The following is a 25,717-nucleotide window of genomic DNA, read 5'->3' on the forward strand; positions in this document are numbered from 1 at the left end:
TGACCTCCAGTTGTAGAGTAAAAATCTATGCACGTCTTTGACACTGTGCTAGAATGTATCAGTGTTTTTTAAATGTTGACAAATGGTGTTAACAACATGCTACCATGTGGTATCATCTAACGAATAATTTACAGGACAGCTGCTGTGTGGTGTTCAACAATGCTCTGCAGTTTGTGTACTGGTGAACACGTAAATCAACAAGCCAATTATTATTATTAACTACTTTCTGTTTGCATATTGTTTAATAAACAACACTGACTCCTACAGAAACGACACAGAAGAGATATATTAAAGCAGGATAAGTATCTTCGTTTTACCACAGTACCCAAAAGCAATGTTGTTCCATTGGTGCTGCCTTTCCTGTGTACGTAATTTCACATTTATCCATCTCGGCAATTCCTGTAATAATCAATAGTTTGAGCAGTCAATGACTGGGTAGGAATGCATGTATGTCGGGACAGTCTGAGACTTGCAGAAATGTCAGTTCAATCGAATGTTTAATGTAAATGCACACAGAGGACAGCGCAAGACGAATTTCCTTGCATTAATGCTTTCGATCTTGGTACCCGCGTACTAGTCCTCTCACCACAGAGCACAAACCTAGAATGGAGAGCAAATTGCCGAAGAGCAATGAAGGCCTACAGCTGTTGGCTGATACCAACAGTGCATGATTGATAAATAATTCAGATACTTTTGAGTACCAGCTATATTGTTACATTGAAATTAGCTCTTGCTCAAGAGCTGTTTGAGTGAAGACGTACACTTAACGTTACGCAGATAATTATTTACATTGCACACATCTTTCACTGGATTTAGTAGGCAGATAGACACTGATTCACATAAAGTACTCAGTCTCTTTTTTGGCTTCTACATCTGTATTTTGGCGTATGCTACCAATTTCCAAATTTGGCACCACTCGTCTACCATTTTGCAGACTATGGTATGATTTTACTATATATTGTCAAAGTATCTTACCACAACATCTGTACAACATATACGCAGTATATGTATGGGATAATAGTGGTCCATTCTCCGGGGTAAGGTGTTACGCTGGCGTAAGTACACCAGCATAATATGCTTCGACAGCATAATTCCGGTGTTAGACCGACGTATACGCTGCAACCTATGGGTTAATTGGTTATATCAATGTTATTCTTTATGAAAGACCCAAATCTTTTAACTATGGAAGTTAGTTTAGGCTGGAAGCTAATAAGAAAGTTTTTGTAGATTTTGTTATTTACACATATACACACACAATCGCTCAGTTTTATAGTCCTGTCCAAACAATTCTTTTCTGTGTGACGTAATAATGTTAATAGGAGTATGCAATAAGTTGACCTTATTCGTCGTCTTCATCTCTATCAACTCTATCCTACTACACAGACGGTCCCATTTGCACCATGTACACTGCACTCTAGTACCAAGACTTTGAAGGTTCTCTATCTCAATCACCACCTCAAACTCACAGTCTGGTTATAGCCCCACTTGCAGTCACGTTGTAAGTGTTGGCGAAAAGCAGTACATGTGTGAAGCTGCTTGTGCTTAGTGAATTGTGGCTGTGCAACGACATAGTTGAACGACACAGGGTTCGAAAGTTCGCGAAGACGTCGTGTGGACGGTGACTGTTGCTGCTGCTGTCGTTCAGCCAAGAAATTACGCATGTCCTCATCTGTAACAGTAACAACTAAAACATTAGTATAAACGTTAATAATTTATAGTAGTAGGACAGCGCATCAATAAAGTACACATGCATGGAAGTAGTATAACGTTAGCTGCCGTGCTAAGGTGCTGTGACATGCTCACACAGACAGATGGGTTGTTGCTAAAAGTAACCATATAATTATACAAAAAAAAAAAAAAACTGACAAGTACTTACTGTCAGATGTCTTCTTCCCAGTTCATCGTTGCTGTTGAATACGGGGCAGGTGTATAGACAGTAAAAGACAGCGCACATGCAATCCAACTATAAAAATTATAATTGCTTGAACGGTGGGGGAGGGGGAGTGCTTACCAGCCATTGGTGTCCTAAGTCCCCTCCATGTTTTCGCAAAACGCCTAACGCTATTAGACATAGGGGAAGAGGGAAACGAATTTCAGGAATAATTTCATTGCCCGAATGTTGTTTGCTGATGTCGATGTCATCTGTTCCAGGAATGCTGAAGCTGATACTGATGTAAGCGAAATTCCTGCCAGTCCCTCTCCTACTCATATGTAGTTTGTCTCACATTCGTTGTAAACAATTTTACATATAAACTATAATAAAATCGCTAATATTAGTCGTACAGGTATGGTGATAATTCTATTGTAATCTTCACTTGATTACGAATTTAAAGTTGTAAGGACGTCTGCTATATCTAATACGGATGAAAGTTTTGAGTGTATGTTCAATACTTAAGACTTCACACATTGACGCTGTGAGATCCTCGCCTTGTTAGCCTGTTTCTTGCAAGTGGCCGCTGTATGTAGACCATAATGACGTGAGAATTGCAGCCCCCTACCAAGAAGCAGTTCCTGGCTGGTGACCACTCTCAGCCACAATGTTCCTTACACGCCTGATTTTGCTTTCTCGCTGGAACTCACCAGCAACAGACACTAAAACCATATTTCCTTTCAATGATTTATTTATATATGTATATGACCTACTGCTTGTAACCTCACACTCACTTATGTCTAACGAAACAACATTGCAATTTGTACAGCACATGAGCAATACATATTGATAACAACAACAACAATAACAATAATAACCACACAAATGGCACTGTATACAGTAAAGAATATACGTAGTCTAGGAAACTTCAGCCCTATTAATATTATGTTAATCAACTTTTCGATTGATTCTTGTCAAATGTGAGTAATGACATCTATCAGAAATGTTTGGCGGGAGTATAAAAGAAATTAGTGTGGAGAAGAAGTTGACTGGTCAAGTAAGAACTTGAAATAATCGGGTAGTATTAGCATATGGGAAGGAAGGAAGAAAACGGAATAAGAAAGATATGAGAAGACATGGATAAAATGCTGTTACATGTTATTTACAGATCTTGAGTTGATCACCAGATGTGTTACAGCTGGCAGTGTATGACTGCCCATGTGGGATTTAGGGTGGTGAGACAACATTAACGAAAAAAATTTACGTTCAAAATTTAGGTTTTAGATACATCAGTTGTGTGACAAAGGATGTTGATCTACCACCTGCATTGTTGCAAGATCTCTCCCCTCCGCTCCCCCTTGCTGTAACCGTCCACCCACCATTCTAGTTAACTGGATGAGGTATAAATGGCGGAAAATTCGTAAGTGGAGAATGGGGCGTTATTCTCTTGATTTTCAGAGCTGGGACGTGATACACGGTTGCCAAATTTCCAGCGTATAATTAGTAGTAATTTATTACAAAATTGTTTTAATTGCTGCAATTTATGATCCATCATGGCCATCTCATTTTCATTAGTGTAATTTATGACCCAGTATGTGCACCTCTAGCAAAGCATGACTGCGTTATCTTAATAACTATAATTTATAACACCATATAAACACCACAATCAAAACTTGATTGTCTTTATATCACACTTTTATCGCTATAATTTATGATCCAAAATGGATATCTGCATTGTTAATGAATATAATTGACAAGACACCTTATGTCACTATCGAGGTGTGTTCTGGAGTAACTACGAACGCCGGAACGAAGAGGCGGAACGCAAGAGCAGAGAAGGCTGTGAGGAAACGGCGACCAATGGTGCGCGGAGTCGGGCCGCGTCGCACCAGGCGCGCCCCCTGCAACGAAACGCAGCTCGTGCCAACCTCGGCCGCTCAGATCGGCCCAAGTCTGCAACGTGATTAGTGCTAACGGGATGAGACAAATACGGATAGAACTGCGAAAGCACGTCCCCTCTTATTTATACATAGGAGGTTGTCAAGCGATTATAATCTATGATGGACAACCTCGCGCTTGCTCGCGGTGCAGAAACGAAGGTCACGCCCGCTAGGAATGCCTCCAGCGACGTTTAGTGCAAACCCCACGGGATGACGTTCAGGCACCACAACAGCTGACTGTATTACCGTTGACCTTTGTGGAAGCCCTGAGAGGAGACGTGAGGGAGATTTCCGATGGACACCAGCAGCTGCGCCTTATAGAGAACATGGACGCCAATGAACTGGAACACCGACCACCGGTTCCACCACAGCAGACACAGGACACCATACAAGAGATGCAGCTGACGGCCGCTCCAGGTTCAACCGTGGTGGCTGCCAGTGCTTCCACCGAGAGCGTGATAGGCCAGGACCAAGACGGAGGATACGCAACGGAAACAGCGTTCGCCGAAAAGAAGAAAGAAACGTCGACTGACTTCAGCTGACGTTAGCCATAGTCCCGAGGGGACAGTGGACGACAACGACAGTATCGACCTGAGACCAGTGGATTCAACAGATACCGAGATGACGGTGCAGGAATTGCACAGCGACGATAACTTGAATTCTCCTTCTGGTGACCGGAAGGCAGAAGTGGAGATGATAGTTGTCCAACATCAGAGCGGTGACAACGTTGACTACCATCCTTCGGCCAGTTCCGGAAATACGCTGAGGGACTGGGCGCAAGAAATGGACCAAGAGGAACAGAATGAAGATACGAACGCGACGATTGAGGATAGTCCTGGCCAGACGCCGGGAATGTTGAACAACTTAGTGTGGTGAGCAGCGCCGGGGGCGCCGATAGACGACAGTAGTCCGGTTTTCAACACCATCGCTTGATGACACCCCCATACAACTGATGAACACAAGCCAGGCGTCCCGCATTGCAACGATAAACATTAATGGCATTCGGACACCGCTTAAAATTCAAATGCTGAAAGATATTTTACACGCTGCGGACGTGGATATTGTACTCCTACAATAAGTGCGTTTCACATCGCCGCCGGAGTTCTACGGCTACGAAGCAAATTATTCAGTGCACGATGAGAGTGGATGCGGTGTGGCGATCCTCACCAGAGAAGGAATAGGTTTGGAGGAAGTCATGTCTCTCTCTTCGGCACGTGGCATAGCGATCACTGTCGACGGCGTTCGTTTCATCAATTTATACGCGCCATCTGGCTCCACAAAACGAAGAGAAAGGGCGACCTTTTACACCTAAGAGATAGCACCGTTGTTCGCTGGACGCTATGATAACTATGTTGTGGGCGGCGACTTTAATTGTGTCGTCGACCAAAAGGACCAAGTACCTCATTATGTGCCATGCATGGAACTGCGTGCTTTGATTACCGAAATTGCGCTTCTGGATATCTGGGAACTGCAGCATGGCGGCAGACCGGGTTATACGTACGTAACGGGACACTCGGCGAGTAGACTTGATAGAATGTATGTGACACGAGCTCTACGCACGGCGATACTGGATGCCGAAATCTGTCCAGCGGCTTTTACGGATCATATGGCGTACGTCTGTACGATTTCACTGACGCGTCAGAAGATATGGCGGAGTAAGGGTCCCTGGAAAATGAATTGTGCACTTTTACGTGACGCTGCATGTCGCCGGTCGATAGAGGCGGTCTGGGAGACCTGCGTTCGCCGCCAACGAGCATACACCTCGGTTCTCCAGTGGTGTATCAAATGCGCAAAACCAACGTTACGGAAAACGTTGATACGATACGGGCAGGACAAATCGCAGTAGAATCTCACGACGCGCGGATTTTTATTTCACAGCCCTGAGGGAGCTGATGACCCAACAACCATCGTCGGAAAGGCACACGGCCATGCGCAGGATAAAAGCCAAGTTATTACAGCTGACGAGAATAAGAATGGAAGGGATAATGGTCCGGGCGAGATTGGCGGACACAGTTGCTGCCGAAACCCCCTCCATGCACCACGTAGTACGTGAACGCCAACGACGACGAAGAACATTGATCAGGGAACTAATCTCTGAAACTGGCCAGTAAGTTGTGAACCAGCGTGATATTGCGCATGTGTTTACTGACTATTTCCGCCAGTTATATGGACCTGTACAAGTGAACCACGAGACACTACATGATGTCATCTCGGAAATGCCTGATAGAGGACCACCACTGGATACAGAGACTTTCATCACAGCGATAACGGAGGACGAGCTGACAGACGCAATTGCCAGGGGGATTCCGAACAAGTCCCCGGGTCAGGATGGCTTCCCAATTGAATTTTATCGCGCCTTTGTATACCTCATGGGACGGACCTGGATTCAGATGTACAACGAACTCCTGTTACCGCAGACTGAGATACCTGCCGAATTCACGGAGGGTATCATCGTCCCAATCCCAAAACCACGCGGTGGCAGAAGGCCAGGAGATTATAGGCCACTCACTCTTTTGAATTGCGACTATAAGATTTTCGCGCGCATCCTTCGGGCTCGCCTGCGGTCTTCAATTTCTGATAGATTCCTCATAGATCAAACATGCCTCGGCGGTAAGAGTAACGTACATACGGCGCTCGGTGACTATCGAGATATCATCGCATTAGCAGCGGCATGCCGAGTGCGTGGGGCACTAGTGGTTATTGACTTCGATCATGCGTTCGACAGAGTGGATCATATCTTTTTGCACACAGTGATGGGCAGATTGGGAATCCCACAGGCCTTCATTCTAGTGATCATGCGACTGTTACACGGCTTGCGATCAAAGGTCTCGGTGAAAGGCCGGGGCGCTGACTACATTGTTATTTCAAGGTCAGTTCGTCAAGGTCGCCCCTTTCGATATTTTTGTGTGCAATGGCTTTGGAACCCCGTCTATATGGTCTCCGAAGACGGCTGGAGGGAGTGTCGTTGCCACAACTGACCTTTCATTGCCGCGCTTATGCTGATGATGTGATGCTGGTGGCAAGGACAGGCGACGAAGTACGTACGGCGTTAGCATGGATACAGCGATACGGGATGGCGACAGGAAGCGTGCCTAATCTACAGAAGGCAGGCTGCATGAATGTCGGTCGATGATTACAACCGGGGGAGGAAGGCCTGCTCATGTTAGTTAAGACCATAAAATGTCTAGGTGTTGCGTTCCACACGGATGTGCAACGGACAGCAGCGGATAACTACCGACGCATATTGAAGCTGATGCGGACAATGGTGCTGTCACAGAAATTAAGAGCGTTGAATATGATTCAGAGTGTGACCTATGTTAACGTATACCTAGCACCGAGACTCACTCACGTAGCGCATGTCCTGCCTTTAACGCGCACAATGGCATTACGGATACAAGCAACTTTCGGAACCCACGTGAGTGTGGGACACCTGTTTAAGATCCAATACACAACGCTTACGCTACCACCTGGAGAGGGTAGACTTGGTCTAGTGAACGTATATGAAAAGGCACGGGCGTTATTCGTCAGTACGATTTTACGACAGTGGCGGGGTCGATTTCGCAATATCTCGGGTGCGCTGGCCGATGTACTAGCGCCCACTTCAATGCTGCCCCCAGTCAATGTGGGCCATATTTCACCGAAGATGTCACATTTCAAGTTTTTTTTTTTTTTGGAGCTTAGCTATGTCAGAGAATCCTTCCCAACAAAACGACTACCGACGACGCGAGATGTATACCAACTCTTACTGCGCCGGTGCCCCAGGAATACCCTGGAAAAGAAGTATCCAGACAAGAACTGGCGACAGATATGGCGCGTTATACGGAACGTTTACCTCCCAGCGTCCGTACGCTTAACATGGTATGTGGTGGTAAATAGGAAGTTCACAACGAATCAACGGCGGCACGCTATTCATTTGGCATACACTCCACTATGTTTAGGCAGCGCAACAGTGGACACTGATGAACTTCGTTTAGCATGCAGTGGGACGGCTCCGGTGTGGCACTTGGCACAACAGATATTGGCGTTCGTGTTACGCTCCGCCCATCACACAATTTCATCAGACACACTTTTTTTCCCACAAGAATCCTATTATCCGGTCCAAAAAACCAATGCAGTGACATGGGTACGCGGAATGGTTGTGGGCTACGTCTATGACGAATCGGAAAAGGACCAAATGGATTTTTGGCATTTTCTCCTGAATGGACACACGAAGCTGAAACAGCATAAGAAATACAGGCAAGACTTCGCTAATTACTTGCGACTTACATGTACCGATCCCCCGGCCAGATGAGGTGTGACGGGTGAGAGATGAGATAGACGAAGAAGCCGAGATAGACATCGATCACACTTACGGACCCTTAGTTAATTTCGAGAAAACGGTCCAGTCTTACACCAACGTCTGGAGAACGATTCAATAGATGACTCTCTTGCTCTATCGAACGTCGGGTCGTGAGCAGGTGTCGCCCCCGATAAGAATTTCATTTCATTGCTACAGGAGCATGTTTCTTTTGTATTAGTACTATCCGCGATGTCTTCATGTCTTTCATAAGGACATTTTCAGTTTTATTTATTTCCTTACTTAATTAATTTTCTAATTAGCCACTATTTGTCAACATTTGGACATTGTAGACACTATTTATGCGGTAGTACAACAAGATGTATGTCAGTAAAGGTTGTAAGTCTGACATTGGGGGAAAAAAGTTGGTGGAGCACTTGCCCGCGAAAGGCAAAGGTCTCGAGTGCGAGCCTCGGTCCGGCACACAGTTTTAATCTGCCAGAAAGTTTCAAACAATATTTATTTTACAACAAATATAAGGATATATCACCTAGTTTGTGTAGAGAGCATTACTACAATCATTGGTTTTGTGGAAATGATGTGGCGTGCGTTCTGTGGTATCATAGAGAGTATGAGAGAGAAACACTGGGATTAATGCTTACGTCATTGTTACTCCCTGCCAGAATGTTGAATGAAATCATACAAAAATATAGCCAAGAAACGAACAATATTTATTTTCCTTGGATCCACATTTAGAAATAAATCACTACAAACATCACATGCACAGCTTACGCACGAGTTTGTGTGTGTGTGTGAGAGAGAGAGAGAGTGAAGAGAGGGAGGGTGAGAAAGAGAGGGACAGGACAGGTACATGTTGCGTCGCTTCGCCGGTGCACGATTTTGTGAAGACATCAATGAAGACGATGTCCTTGACGGCCCGCAGCGTGTGCGTCCTGACTGACAGCTTATGTTGATAAATTAAACTTGCAGACAATTTAATTATGTTGACTGTAACCCACGGAACATTATGCTCTCTATCTGCATTATCAGCTAGTCTAGCCATTAGCTGAAGTAGAACACACGTAATTATATATTAAAACCTACTCCTGCTTCTCAATATTTGTGCAATAAGCTGTACTACGAATGAGAAGCACCTCCAGACTTGAGACGAGGTGGAGATAGGGTCACAGTGCCTAAGTGGGCATCAAAGAAGTTATTCTACATTAATTCTATATTAATGATAATAAAACCATAATTTACCTCAAAAATACATGTTTTAATGGACATCGATAACTCTCCCACTTAGTCACGTGAGATCTTTCAAAGGTAAACCATGACATCGCAAATAATGCTATTTACAGTCAGTTACAACTGAAAGAAGGGTGCCTGTAACCGCATCAGCATGAGGATGGAGTGGGGTTGTGAGTTTTGTCCAGTGGTTGTATTCGAAAGTTCACCATATCGTGATCTTGAAGTAATATTATCGGCAGATGATTGGTATCATTGAAACGTCCCCTTCTTGAAGAATTATACAAGACTGTGCTTTAACTGACACACAATATTTTTTTAGCGCAACGCAATCTGACTTTCAATAATCCCTACAAAAGAATGGCCCTGTCTAATATTAACCTATACGTTTCACAAATCACTTACCTCACAAAAATCTTCGTTACTCGAACTACTGCAATACAGCGAGCGCCACTACTGCCAGCTAAATAAAAGATTCAAACTAAGGAAGGCACTAACTACTGATAGGCATAGTTAGCAAATGAAAGATTTTAATAGAGAACAAACACTGTATTTACCTTAATAATCATAATATATATAGCAGTTCATGACAGTCTTACAAATTTCAAAACTCCGCCATCTCTCTCCCCACATCCATCACTGCTGGCGGCTCACCTCCAACTGCGCAACGCTATGCGCTGTTAACATCCAGCTGCCGCTGCCCAACACTAAAATGGCAGACAACAATGCAAACTAGCCACAGACTGCACACAGCACAGCCAGTGATTTTCATACAGTGCGCTACGTAACGTTGCCAACAAGAAAACATAAACAGCCTACTTACATCATCTACCTGCTCGCTCAATGAAGATTGGTGATTTATTCCAAACAAACACTCTCTCACCTTCAGTGATACTAGGCGACCATACTGTCACGGAGAGGGACTTCCCAAGAACAATTAAACTGTTTAACAAGAGAGAATACACTTACTTAGAGAAGCACAAGTTCAAGAATTTAATGCCGGCCACTGTGGCCGAGCGGTTCTAGGTGCTTCAGTCCGGAACCACGCGGCTGCTACGGTTGCAGGTTCGAATCCCTGCCTCGGGCATGGATGTGTGTGATGTCCTTAGGTTAGTTAGGTTTAAGTAGTTCTAAGTCTAGGGGTCTGATGGCCTCCGATGTTAAGTCCCATAGTGCTTAGAGCCATTTGAACTACTGTAATGTATTCCTGTTCTGAAGTTCAACATACTATAGACTATCGACAAATCTGGCAAATTTTACTAGAGAATATGGAGCAAATTACTCAAACTCCTCACCTAGGAAGAAACCATTGCTCAGCTCTGGGATTCGTGTTACACATCGATGCAGGAAGAAGAGGAATGAAATGTAACTGTAGAACTATGATCTTACTTAAGTATCTGCATATAACCTGCTACATGAAGGAGCTTATAAACAAAAAAAGAATATCTATAAAAGCCCCCTGCGTACTATTGTAATTGCATAGTTGTCGCAATGATTGAGTTGATGATACAACAACATCACAACAGATTTGTAGTAACCGACTCACCCGACAATGATATTGGGAACTAGGAGAAGGTAGGGAATGGTTCGCTGCTACTCAATAATATACGTGCTTTGGTTGTTGGGCCTAGTGACCGTGGGAAGTCTAATCCCGTTCTATCACTGTTACCATACCCCTGGGGGATCTGCTTCGAGCATGTATACACAGGGTGTAACAGGTGCAAGTTGAGATATTTACATTCGTGACTGCGGATGGTGTACTGAACAACATTGCATTAGTATTCACATCATTTACAGACGAATAATTATAGCTATTGCACGTTGTGTGTTTTTAGGTCAGTTAAAATGTCTATCTACATGTGGAAAGAGCAAGTCATTATTGCATATTTCCCACTGGGCATCAAGGCAGATACTGAAGCGTGGATGCATGAACTCAAAAAGGTTATTCTATGATAACAGTTGTAGTCCACTTAGTGGTCGAGTTACGACTAGCATCAACATCGGATCTAATGCATTAGAAAACGCAAGGTGGTTCATAGATGGATCGCTAGATGCTCATTTCAGCGCCTGCATCCCACTCAATACGTTAGTGGGCTTCTTTGAGGAAAATAAACGCATTGTTAGGAATGCTAAGCAGGAGCTATTTCTAGTCCGACGTGCTACATGTGACAGCTCATACGTTTGGGGAGGGTCAGAAGAGCAGAATAAAATTAGGCTTGAGAAATGGATGTGGAAAGTACGTAAACTATCGGTAACAGATGAAGAACACGCGTAATTTCTGCGTTTTTGTGAACCCAGCTGTCACTATTTTACCGTTGATGGGAACTTTAAGAGTATCCAGTCATTCCAGAGACATCAGGAACTATGGGCGATTAAATCATCTATTCAAGTAGAAACGCCTCAATTTATTAGTCTAGCACTGCAAACAGACAGGAAGGAGAATCTGCATAATGATTTGGCTCTGAGCACTATGGGACTCAACATCTATGGTCATCAGTCCCTTAGAACTTAGAACTACTTAAACCTAACTAACCTAAGGACAGCACACAACACCTAGCCATCACGAGGCAGAGAAAATCCCTGACCCCGCCGGGAATCGAACCCGGGAACCCGGGCGTGGGAAGCGAGAACGCTACCGCACGACCACGAGATGCGGGCTGCATAACGATTTCAGCGAATTTCACAACTGTAAACTAACCAATGCTGAAGTGTAACTAAATTTGGAGAGTGTCCCTTATGATAATTTACAGCTCGACTGGAGCAAAAATAATGTTGGTCTACTGTACGATATGTGTGCAAGGTTTTGTCCTTCTTACTATGAAAGCGATGGATTTGAAATTATGCTCAGCCCTAAGGAGTTTAAGGAATTAGCACCTGTAGTGGCAATTGACTGCTACAAGCAAAAGGAAATAGTGAAATCTGAAACTGTAGACATACATACTGTATTCAAATCACCGGAAAATACCCCTACAGACACAGCAGCGTACGCGTTACAAGTGCACGATGGTCTCTTAAACTACTCACTTCTCACCGGAATCATACAATGTATAATATAAATGCAGAGATCTCAAACTGTGTACAACATTCCTCCCAACTACGTCTCAGAGCCCACATGTAGTTGATATACAGGGTTCAACGATGAGTGTGGGCGATCTGTGTTTATAGATGCATCCACAGCGTTCGCTAAGAAAGGCGAAATATTAAAGAAGTATTCCACAATCGTTGTTTCATCTTAGTCATTTACTATAGTACAGTGTGCTAGGACTCGTCGAACCATAGCTTGTTTGACTTGCTGCCATCATGGAAAGTGGCGGGGTGCTGAGGGAGTGTTATATGAAAATATGGCAACACGATCTTATGCCAAAGTCCATGAAAAAGTTTTATGGATGTGTAACATCTTCAAGACTGCATCCAAATGGAATTTTGAGGAATACAGGTGAACAGAAACTCGGAGACTCAAGCAAATGTATGGTGACAACAGCAGCCATGTACTCCATCTTAATCTGTATTCGAACGCTTTGATCCAGTTAGCAGTGGGTCCAATTACATCCCTCTCTACCCAGATATTTCCGCTAAAACGGCATGTAAACTGAGGCCACAAAATTAATGGGATAGCAATATGCATATATACAAATGACGGTAGTATTGTCTAAAAAAGTTATAAAACGGCAGTGCACTGGCGAAGCTGTCATTTGTACTCAGGTCAGTCACGCGAAAATGTGTTCGTTGTGATTATGGCTGCAAGACGGGAATTAATAGGCTCTGAACGCGGAATAGTAGTTGGAGGTAGACGCATGGGACATTCTGATTCAAAAGGGAATTCAAAATTCCAAGATCCACAGTGTCAAGGGTGTACCGAGCGCACCAAAATACAGGCATTACCTCTCACGACGGACAACGCAGTGGCCGAAGGCTTTCGCTTAACGACCGAGAGCAGCGGCGTTTGCTATGAATTGTCAATGCTAACAGACAAGCAATCCTGTGTGAAATCAGCGCAGAAATCAATGTGGGACGTACGGCGAACGTATCTGTTACGACAGTTCAGCGAAATTTGGTATTAATGGGCTACGGCAGCAGACGACTGACGCGAGTGCCTTTGCTGGCAGCACGACACTGCCCACAGCGCCTCTCTTGTAGAGTCCTGCATGACCGAGTAAGTGAGCACAAAATACGAGATGGGGCGAGCACACCCTAACTGGATAGGCTGCCCGCACTAGTACTAGTGACCGAGCATAGAAGCCGTGACCGAATACGTAGCACGTAACTTCAAACACATTACACGTGTCATTATCCGTGTGAGACCGCAGCCAGTACGGGCTTCTCATTTGTGGTGTGTCTCTCTCTCTCTGTAATCATGCAGTGCGAGGAAGCCAGTGCAGTAAGACGTAAGATTGAAACCAATGTTTACACATTGAAGAGACGGGAAGGTCTAAAAAGCCAAGTATGGAGCATATTTTTGTTGGTTGTAGACGAAAACAGTGCGTCTACTGGGTACGTACCGTGCATAAACTGCTCCACATTATTGTGTTTCCAATCGGGAACCACTCATTTAAAGAAACACAGTTGCCAGAAACCTCACAAAGATACAGCTCCTTCAGCAATACCGGCAATAATAAAAAATAGTATTACAGCAAAGTGTGTTGCAATGTGTGCTAAAGATATGAGACCTTTTAATGCTGTTTCTGGAGGTTTCAGAGAACTAGGCCAAGAATTAATACATCTAGGTGCCCATTATGGAGAAGTTAACGTGGCAGATGTCATGCCACATCCCTCTACTATAAACAGACATGTCAAAGAACAAGCTGATACAATACGAAACAACATAATGCCTTCTGTTATTGCGGAAGTTATTAAATGGTTCAAATGGCTCTGAGCACTATGGGACTTAACTTCTAAGGTCATCAGTACCCTACAACTTAGAACTACTTAAACCTAACTAACCTAAGGATATCACACACATCCACGCCCGAGGCAGGATTCGAACCTGCGACCGTAACGGTCGCACGGTTCCAGACTGTAGCGCCTAGAACAGCTAGGCCACACCGGCCGGCGGAAGTTATTAATAAAACATTTGCTGCGAAAGTTGATATGTGGACTGATTCGCATAATCAGATGCAATATATGACGCTTACAACACATTACATTAACACAGATTGGTCTCTTGTGATCAATGTTTTATTTACAACAAAATTCCCGGATCTTAGGTTGGTTGGTTGGTTCAAAAATGGTTCAAATGGCTCTGAGCACTATGGGACTCAACTGCTGAGGTCATTAGTCCCCTAGAACTTAGAACTAGTTAAACCTAACTAACCTAAGAATATCACAAACATCCATGCCCGAGGCAGGATTCGAACCTGCGACCGTAGCGGTCTTGCGGTTCCAGACTGCAGCGCCTTTAACCGCACGGCCACTTCGGCCGGCTTGGTTGGTTGTTTTGGGGAAGGAGACCAGACAGCGAGGTCATCGGTCTCATCGGATTAGGGACTGACGGGGAAGGAAGTCGGCCGTGCCCTTTGAAGGGAACCATCCCGGCATTTGCCTGGAGCGATTTCAGGAAATCACGGAAAACCTAAATCAGGATGGCCGGACGTTAGGAAGACGGGAGTAAATATTATAAAAGAAAGTGCTCTATGAATTTAGCTGTGTTACGTACCCGTTCTTGGAAACGTTACTTTTGTATTAAAAGAGAGAGAGAGACAGAGATAAATACATTGTGTGTGTGTGTGTGTGTGTGTGTGTGTGTGAGAGAGAGAGAGAGAGAGAGAGGCGTTGGATTTGTACAGTACAGTGCAGCGGGCCGGGACGAGGCGAGGTGAGACGTCAGCGGTGACCGGTCATGCTCGGTTATCCGCGTGTCCGGAATCCGGACAACAGACATGGGGCGAGTACGTGACCGAGCCGAGTCGTGTGGGGCCGGCCGCGGTGGTCTCGCGGTTCTAGGTGCGCAGTCCGGAACCGCGTGACTGCTACGGTCGCAGGTTCGAATCCTGCCTCGGGCATGGATGTGTGTGCTGTCCTTAGGTTAGTTAGGTTTAAGTAGTTCTAAGTTCTAGGGGACTGATGACCACAGCTGTTAAGTCCCATAGTGCTCAGAGCCATTTGAACCATTCGAGTCGTGTGGGGCCGGACAAGAGAGGCTCGGTCCCCCCGTCAACAGGCGAGGCGTGACCGGTCAAACATTGAGCGTTGCAGCACTCTACTCTCTTGGGTACATGACTATATCGGTTGGACGGTTGGACCATAGACGACTGGGAAACCGGGTCTGGTCAGAGAGTCCCGACTTCTAACGACTTGTTGAGCCCGTGCCACATCGAGTTGCTGGACTACGCCGCGCAAAGGAGGTCTGACGCCGTATTAGGAGGTATCCCATGCTTTCGTCTCCTCAGTATATCAATCTCCAAAATCTCAAAAGGTGAGATAAACATTGATCTACTTGGTAGTTTGCGATAGAAAATAGACAAAACACGCATATCTTTTGAATACATGTGAAACAAGTAACATTTGTGGACGTTATAACTTTGGAGATATCTCATTGCCCATTACCATCCCAGTTCTACGAAAATTCGAAGGGTAAAACTCTTATTATTCAGTTCACGTTTACAGTCTGAGTTTAGATAAGAAAAAAAAAAGCAGACCGGAAGATGTAAAGCATGAAGCAATAGGACCCCTCTACCTCTCTGGAGTAGTTGGTCATCATCCAGACATGTAGAGTTATTGCTATTCTCCGAGGGCTGTAAGCATCACTTCGTCTGGATCAAATTCATGTACCACCTACGCTCTGCCCAAACGTCGAAACATCATGATACAACAAAAAAAATGGTTCAAATGGCTCTGAGCACTATGGGACTCAACAGCTGTGGTCATAAGTCCCCTAGAACTTAGAACTACTTTAACCTAACTAACCAAAGGACATCACACACATCCATGCCCGAGGCAGGATTCGAACCTGCTACCGTAGCAGTCGCGCGGTTCCTGACTGAGCGCCTAGAACCGCTAGACCACCGCGGCCGGCCATGATACAACACATTTTTGTAATAGACGCTTCAACGCTTTCCATAAGCATGGGTATTTAGAGAGACACCTGATTGACTGCTCGAACCATGAACCGATATGTGTGGAAATTGGTACCCACGATAAAAAGTTCTTAAATTTTTAGAACGACCACCACCAGGAACGTCGTCTCTCCATTGTATACATTGAACTTAAGTGCTTACTAATTCCTTTGGTGCCTTGTGAACATGATCCTAGCGCCTCTCACACCACCTTCACAGAACAGCATGTAATGTATGTGGCAGCTTAACAAGTTGTATGCTCATATGGTTCAAGTCACAACAAATTTCAGTCATACGTCAGGGATAATCCTCCGATATGGCTGCTCACTGTGCTCGAAAAACTTGCATTGGATTTTGATGGCCTGTACATCATAAACTTCCAGTCACCAAATCACAGAATAATGATGCCTTACACAAGCAGGCAGTTCAGTGTCATATTTTTTTATCAGCCTGTGGTTAGAAAAGTGGAAAGTCCACGTGGAGACCACGGTCATCTAATGGGCAAGTACCACAGTGCAGATCACAATATGCAGAACTTGAAGTACAAAGTGTCACCAAACATACTCGTCTTCTTCCATAATTTGAGGTAGTGTGATGGTCACTTTCTTGGTGAGCACTTGGGTGATTTCGAATTGGAGAACGATAAGGTCAGAGTCATAACTCCAAAGCAAAAAGCTACATTTCATTCTCCAAACGAATCACGTCTAAAATATTGCTCCTCTTCCTCATTTAATTCAGATTTACGCATGTATCTCTCCAGAAACTTACTGGGACAATGCGTCAGGAAGATATACGTCTCACCAGAGTCGGATATCCCAACGATCCAGAATTTCAGATTGTAACGAAGAAGGGGCTCTTTCCTTATGAGTACATGCATTCATTGTCTGACATAATTGAATTCACCAGTAAATTCACAGGCATGGCCGTAAGGGATGCGGAGTACAGGCACATCTCTAATTTAGGAGAAGGCGCTAAATTATACAAGGAAACAGATGTGAGCCTACTCACAGAATTTTTTTTAGAAATTCCAGAGTGTACGCCTGGGCACATACTCTCAAGATCCGACTTCTGTCACATCACGTCGGGTCTTTTGCTGAATGCAACGTTAAAAAAATGCACGTACCAATCTTGAACTGCGTGAGGCGTGCTTGGGTAGCTCAGATGGTAGAGCACTTGCCCGCAAAAGGCAGAGGTCCCGAGTTCGAGTCTCGGCCCAGCACACAGTTTTAATCTGCCAGGAAGTTTCATAGCAGCGTACACTCCGCTGCAGAGTGAAAATCTCATTCTGGAAACATCCCCCAGGCTGTGACTAAGCCATGTCTCCGCAGTATCCTTTCTTCCAGGAGTGGTAGTTCTGGAATGTTCGCAGAAGAGCTTCTGTGAAGTTTGGAAGGTAGGAGACGAGGTACTGGCAGAATTGGAGCTGTGAGGGCGGGTCGTGAGTCGTGCTTGGGTAGCTCAGATGGTACAGCACTTGCCCGCGAAAGACAAAATTCCAGAGTTCGAGTCTCGGTGCGGCACACAGTTTTAATGTGCCAGGAAGTTTCATATCACCCCACACTCCGCTGCTGAGTGAAAATATCATTCTGTGTATATGTATTATTCTATGCACACTGTATGTGTGTGTATGTGTGTGTGTGTGTGTGTGTGTGTGTGTAGTTTCCTTCCCTCTTCCAGCTGTGTGCTGCCAGTCCCATGTAACACTGTGAATATTGAATACATTGAAAACTGTATATATAGAAATGATCCATCTCTGCAATTTTTTTGCCAGTGAAATTAATTTTTTTGCTGTATATATAAGGAATACAAAAAGAAATTCATAGTCGTATTTCGAAAACAAAAAATTACCTATGCAATATTGTATATAGATCATCATATCTCTGGGAAATAATTGCCGTATATAAAGTGTCTTTCTTTTTATAAAAAATAATGTATACGGGGTGAGTCACCTAACATTACTGCTGGATATATTTCGTAAACCACATCAAATACTGACGAATCGATTCCACAGACCGAACGTGAGGAGAGGGGCTAGTGTAATTGGTTAATACAAACCATACAAAAATGCACGGAAGTATGTTTTTTAACACAAACCTAGTTTTCTTAAATGGAACTCCGTTAGTTTTGTTAGCACATCTGAACATATAAGCAAATACGTAATCAGTGCCATTTGTTGCATTGTAAAATGTTAATTATATCCGGAGATATTGTAAGCTAAAGTTGACGCTTGAGTACCACTCCTCCGCTGTTCGATCGTGTGTATCGGAGAGCACCGAATTATGTAGGGATCCAAAGGGAACGGTGATGGACCTTAGGTACAGAAGAGACTGGAACAGAACATTACGTCCACATGCTAACACCTTTTTATTGGTCGTTTTCACTGACGCACATGTACATTACCATGAGGGGTGAGGTACACGTACACACATGGTTTCCGTTTTCAATTACGAAGTGGAGTAGAATGTGTCCCTACATGTCAGGCCAATAGATGTTCAATGTGGTGGCCATCATTTGCTGCACACAATTGTAATCTTTGGCGTAATGAATGTCGTACACGCCGCAGTACATCTGGTGTAATGTCGCCGCAGGCTGCCACAATACTTTGTTTCATATCCTCTGGGGTTGTAGGCACATCACGGTACACATTCTCCTTTAACGTACCCCACAGAAAGAAGTCCAGAGGTGTAAGATCAGGAGAACGGGCTGGCCAATTTATGCGTCCTCCACGTCCTATGAAACGCCCGTCGAACATCCTGTCAAGGGTCAGCCTAGTGTTAATTGCGGAATGTGCAGGTGCACCATCATGCTGATACCACATACGTCGACGCGTTTCCAGTGGGACATTTTCGAGCAATGTTGGCAGATCATTCTGTAGATACGCGTTGTATGTTGCAGCTGTTTGGGCCCCTGCAATGAAGTGAGGACCAATGAGGTGGTCGCCAATGATTCCGCACCATACATTTACAGTCCACGGTCGCTGTCGCTCTCCCTGTCTGAGCCAGCGAGGATTGTCCACGGACCAGTAATGCATGTTCCGTAGATTCACTGCCCCGTGGTTTGTGAAACCCGCTTCATCGGTAAACAGGTAGAACTGCAACGCATTCTCTGTTAATGCCCATTGACAGAATTGCACTCGATGATTAAAGTCATCACCATGTAATTGCTGGTGTAGCGATACATGAAAGCGGTGACGATGCAGTATGCGCATGACACTACTTTGACTCAGTCCACCGGCTCTCGCAATGTCCCGTGTACTCATGTGTGGGTTCATGGCAACGGCAGGTAACACACCAACCGCACCCCGCTTCTCCTGTGACGGGCCTGTTACGGACCCGTTTGCGTGCTACGACCATACCTGTTGCATACAGTTGGCAGTAGATGTTTTGCAATGTGCGGCACGTTGGATGCTCTCTGTCCGGGTACCGTTCTGCATACACCCTGAAGGCTTCAGCTGCATTTCGTCGACACTCGCCATAGATGAGTATCATCTCCGCCTTTTCAGAGTTCCAATACACCATGGTCACAGTTCCTACAACACTACTCTATCACAGACGTCTGGTAACACGGTGTACTACAGTTGGTCTGCGTGAGGAGACGAATGCAGAATAACAATAGCAGCAAGCGCTACATGCGGACACTGCGACAGCTAGACCAAACCACAACAGTGCACTACAGCCACACTCGTAAACACGGTCGTCATCGTAAACATGTCCCTGCAGATGCTGCTCGCCGACCGTGGCCCGTGTTTGTTACAACACGCAACTGAACGTCGGAGGTTTCAAGCGTCAACTTTAGGTTACAATATCTCCGGATGTAATTAACATTTTACAATGCAACAAACGGCACTGATTACGTATTTGTTTATATGTTCAGATGTGCTAACAAAACTAACGTGGTTCCATTTAAAAAAACGTAGGTTTGTGTTAAAAAACATACTTCCGTGCATTTTTGTATGGTTTGTATTAAACAATTACACTAGCCTCTCTCCTCACGTTCGGTCTGTGGAATCGGTTCGTCAGTATTTGATGTGGTTTACGAAATATATCTAGCGGTAACGTTAGGTGACTCACCCTGTATATGCATCTTCAGACTGCATAGAAGAAGAAAATTGTTGTTAATAAAAACAGTTTGTTATATCCCTGTTATTATTTACAAAATGACCAAGTCCCTAATCAATTTTAAAAACAAATGTAATTATTGTTCAGAATGTGGATTTTTTCTGCGTCAGCATAAAATTAAAAAAATTGAATCTGTCGGGCACTTGGCTGTGATATATTTCTTTTTATATGCCTTTGAGTCATATGGTGTGATATCAACAAGAACAATTGATTGTTTCCGTATTATTCTTCCTTTAGTCACATAATATATACATTATCACACAATCGCTCAGTTTTTGTACAGTATCGTCGAAATAATTGTTTTCTATTTGTTTTGAATTCAGCCTGAATCGTATTCAAGCCTGTGGTTGGAATTACATAGATAGGTGTACTTACAGTAAATTCTGTCTCCATAACTTTTATACTTACAGGCTCAACACTTATGTTCCTTGACACTGGTTGAATATATGTGTTTATGTACTGTTCTATTTGCATCATATTTATACTATTCAGACACACATACTCCACAAAGTCGTAATATGCGGCTCTAATTTCAACCACAAATGCTAGTGCACACTATACAGTATAAACCTGAATGCTTTAAGTAAATGCACGTGTCCCCTGAAGTTAATTCAGCGCAGCTTCACCGTATGACAAACGTACTGACGTCAATAGGAGTATTACATGTTTGGTAATCCGTCGTCATTTTCTTCTAAGTGTAGTCTGTAATGCTACAGGCATAGTTCCACTCATACCAAGAATACTTCCAGAATATTGCACTTTATAACACCAAATTGAATGTTTTCTACTTCCATGGTTACTCCAAAGTCACTGTCAGGTGCTAGGACTACCCCGGCCGGAGTGGCCGTGCGGTTCTAGGCGCTACAGTCTGGAGCCGAGCGACCGCTACGGTCGCAGGTACGAATCCTGCATCGGGCATGGATGTGTGTGATGTCCTTAGGTTATTTAGGTTTAAGTAGTTCTACGTTCTAGGGGACTGATGACCTCAGAAGTTAAGTCCCATAGTGCTCAGAGCCATTTGAACTATTTTTTTGCTAGGACTACATTTAAATATTTAGAACCACTAGCTGTCAGACTGTATGTATTGGCGACTAATAGTAATCTCGTGGGACTTAGCTGAGGCTCGACACGTTAAGGGAGCTCCAGAGGTGATATAGTGTAGTCGAATGACAACAGATTCCTTAAATCTGGAAAGTCGTCTGTGTACTACAGCTGCTGTGGCGGCGTGGACGATGGCATCTTCAACACTTGAGTATCTTCCACTACTGGGGCGCACTACACTGTTGGAATTAAAAAAAAATTGAAACTTAAGTGGAAGTGATATATTTATAAATTATTAACAACAATATTACTATTAATTGATGGACGAATAGTTCCTTTCAGCTTTCTTCTGCTATTTGATCGATCTCTGCTGAAAGCGCTTCATGACGATCCTTTCACCACCATGTAGAGATATAAAATAATGTCTATTGGATGACAATAATGTGGAGGCCGGGAGGGTGCTCGATTTGAATCGTATATGGTAACGGGTAATAATGGTAAAAAAATTTTACTGTATTCTACTTCCACCATTTTGACTTAGCCTCAGGCAGTGGCATGAGCAGTTACGTAAACTACTCCGCAGTGCTGGTGGCCGGCTCCCACGCTGTTACTCTGAGCTATGGCCACCACCACGGTGTTACTGTGTGGGAGGCACCAACTTTTTGCCACAAACCCGCCAGTGGGAGGACCGGGTGCCGTCACGTGAGGTACGCAAGATAGTCGGCGATGTAGCCGCCGCTACAGCGGGTCGCTCTCTTGCCTGCCTGCTTCCTTACCATCTGGACGTGTCCACCAGTTCTTCCTATTGAGGGCGAAATGCTCTCTCCGTATCACGTGCGGTTCACTTCGCGGCTGTAGCCAGTCCTCATAAACATTTTATCCCTTAGTGCAAATTTTTTGAGATAATACACTACTGGCCATTAAAATTGCTACACAACGAAGATGACGTGCTACAGACCCGAAATTTACCCACACGGGAAGACGATGCTGTGATATGCAAATGATTAGCTTTTCAGAGCATTCACACAAGGTTGGCGCCGGTGGCGACACCTACAATGTGCTCACATGAGGAAAGTTTCCAACCGCTTTCTCATACACAAACAGCAGTTGACCGGCGTTGCCTGGTGAAAAGTTCTTGTGATGCCCCGTGTAAGGAGGGGAAATGCGTGTCATCACGTTTCCGACTTTGATAAAGGTCGGATTGTAGCCTATCGCGATTGCGGTTTATCGTATCGCGACATTGCTGCTCGCGTTGGTCGAGGTCCAATGACTGTTAGCAGAATATGGAATCGGTGGGTTCAGCAGGGTAATACGGAACGCCGTTCTGCATCCCAAAGGCCTCGTATCACTAGCAGTCGAGATGACAGGCATCATATCCACATGGCTGTAACTGATCGTGCAGCCATGTCTCGATCTCTGAGTCAACAGATGGGTACGTTTGAAAGACAACAACCATCTGCACGAACAGTTCGACGACGTTTGCAGCAGAATGGACTATCAGCTCGGAGACCATGGCTGCGGTTACCCTCGACGCTGCATCACAGACAGGAGCGCCTGCGATGGTGTACTCAACGACGAACCTTGGTACACGAATGGCAAAACGTCACTTTTTCAGATGAATCCAGGTTCTGTTTACAGCATCGTGATGGTCGCATCCGTGTTTGGCGGCATCGCGGTGAATGCACATTTGAAGCGTGTATTCGTCATTGCCATACTGGCGTATCAACCGGCGTGATGGTATGGGGTGCCATTGGTTACACGTCTCGGTCACCTCTTGTTCGCACTGACGGCACTTTGAACAGTAGACGTTACATTTCAGATGTATTACGACGACCCATGGCTCTACCCTTCATTCGATCCCTGCGAAACCCTACATTTCAGCAGGATAATGCACGACCGCATGTTGCAGGTCCTGTGCGGGCCTTTCTGGATACAGAAAATGTTCGACTGCTGCCCTGGCCAGCACATTCTCCAGATCTCTCACCAATTGAAAACGTCTCGTCAATGGTGGCCGAGCAACTGGCTCGTCACAATACGCCAGTCACTTCTCTTGATGAACTGTGGTATCATGTTGAAGCTGCATGGACAGCTGTACCTGTACAGCGTATTTTCGCAATGCCCAGGCGTATCAAGGCCATTATTACGGCCAGAGGTGGTTGCCCTGGGTACTGATTTCTCAGGATCTATGCACCAAAATTGCGTGAAAATATAATCACATGTCAGTTCTAGTATAATATATTTGTCCAATGAATACCCGTTTATCATCTGCATTGCTTCTTGGTGTAGCAATTTCAATGGCCAGTAGTGTAAATGTCGTGTGACTAGGGTCTCCCGTAAGGTAGGCCGGTCGTCTGGTGCAAGTCTTTTTAGTTGACGCCACTGTGGCGACTTGCGTGTCGATGGGGAGGAGATGATGATAAAGACAACGTAACACCAAATCTCTGAGCGGAGAAAATCTCCGACCCAGCCGGGAATCAAATCCAGGTACCTTAGCATGGCATTCCGTCGCACTGACCACTCAGCTATCGAGGCAAACGTTTTGAGAATAAAACCCATTTTTTCCCTGAATCCTAGCATTTCTCATTTTACGTGTAGGAAAAACATCCAAAATGCTCACCAGATACCATCCTAAGACGTACAAACTGCCGGCCGAAGTGGCCGTGCGGTTAAAGGCGCTGCAGTCTGGAACCGCAAGACCGCTACGGTCGCAGGTTCGAATCCTGCCTCGGGCATGGATGTTTGTGATGTCCTTAGGTTAGTTAGGTTTAACTAGTTCTAAGTTCTAGGGGACTAATGACCTCAGCAGTTGAGTCCCGTAGTGCTCAGAGCCATTTGAACCATTTGAACGTACAAACTGGTGTTAGAAGTGGGATCTTTCCCACCGTTCGATCGTATCAATATTTTCCTACCGATCCTACGTGCTGTCAAACATAGCGACGTCTAGCGGTTTACCGCCGCGGGCCGCTTAGCTGTTTGTTCTAGACGCACCTTCGGGCGCGCACGACAACGTGTTAAGCCGTAAGGGTCCAATGGAGCATGCGAGCGCACTATATGGCCACGCGCCGCTACATCGCGTATCACGCCGGGGCGTGCCTTCGGCAGTAGAAGAGCCGCCGGGGGCCGCGCTGCATCGTGCGCCGCGGCTGCGTGCTGTAACGGGGAGCCGCCTCTCGCCGCCGCCCCCGACGCCACCGCTCTCGCCGCCGCCGCCTTCACCGCCCCCGACGCACATGCCGACGCCGCCGCCATCTCCATGCGCCGCCGCCTCCGTCGCCGTGTGCTGTAGGTGTCGTCGCAATGCATTCTGCTAGTTAACAACTCCGGCGAACTTATGCCGAGGGATCTTTCCATCGTGTAGAATAGAGCGAGACAATTTTTTTTTGTGTAAATGTGTTCGGTCTCAGTCCCAGTTTTGTAACCATGCCTGATTTACATCCTCACCAACCAGCGGAGAGGACCGAATCCGCTCCCGATGGTGCAACTGTGGCCCCGAGTGAGCCTGATCACATTACTTTACTTCAACAGCAGATAAGCAGCCTCTCACTTGAAAAAATAGAGCTGCAGGAATTGCTTAACGTGATAACTCGCCAACGCGAAGCCAGAGATGCCGAAAATGCGGCAACTGTGGGCAATTCGAGAGCCCCTAAAGTTGAAACAGAAAAAATTAGTACCAGATATAGTCAGTGCGTTTCCACCGATAACCTTTGTTCCTTCCTTTGCTGGAAAGCCAGGCGAAAATGTAATAACATTTTTGCAAAACGTCAGAGACATGGGACGTATATGCGCATGGCCAGACCATGTTTTGTTAAATGTCACCAAGCTGAAGCTTTCTGGCGATTCACGAACTTATGTTGAATCAGTAGACGCGTTGCAGGAAGCAACCACTTTTGATTTCTTGGTAAGGGGGTTAGCAGAGTGCTACTCCGACAAGCGTGGGGTTAACGATTACCGCAATCTGTTATCCACCCTTAGATAGAAAAACGGAGAGGACTTTGAAGCATTTGCAGACAGAATTAGGGCAGTTATGAAATTTGATGAAGCGTTAATTGAAGAAGCTGAGCCGAGAGCAATCGATGTATTCATACGCAGAACCAATCCACGTATAGGGAGTGAGGTACAGCTAGCGTCCACCACCTCCTTGCTTGAAGCAGTCAGACTTGCTCTATTACGCG

Source organism: Schistocerca americana, chromosome X (assembly GCF_021461395.2).
Source record: "Schistocerca americana isolate TAMUIC-IGC-003095 chromosome X, iqSchAmer2.1, whole genome shotgun sequence".
NCBI lineage: Eukaryota > Metazoa > Arthropoda > Insecta > Orthoptera > Acrididae > Schistocerca > Schistocerca americana.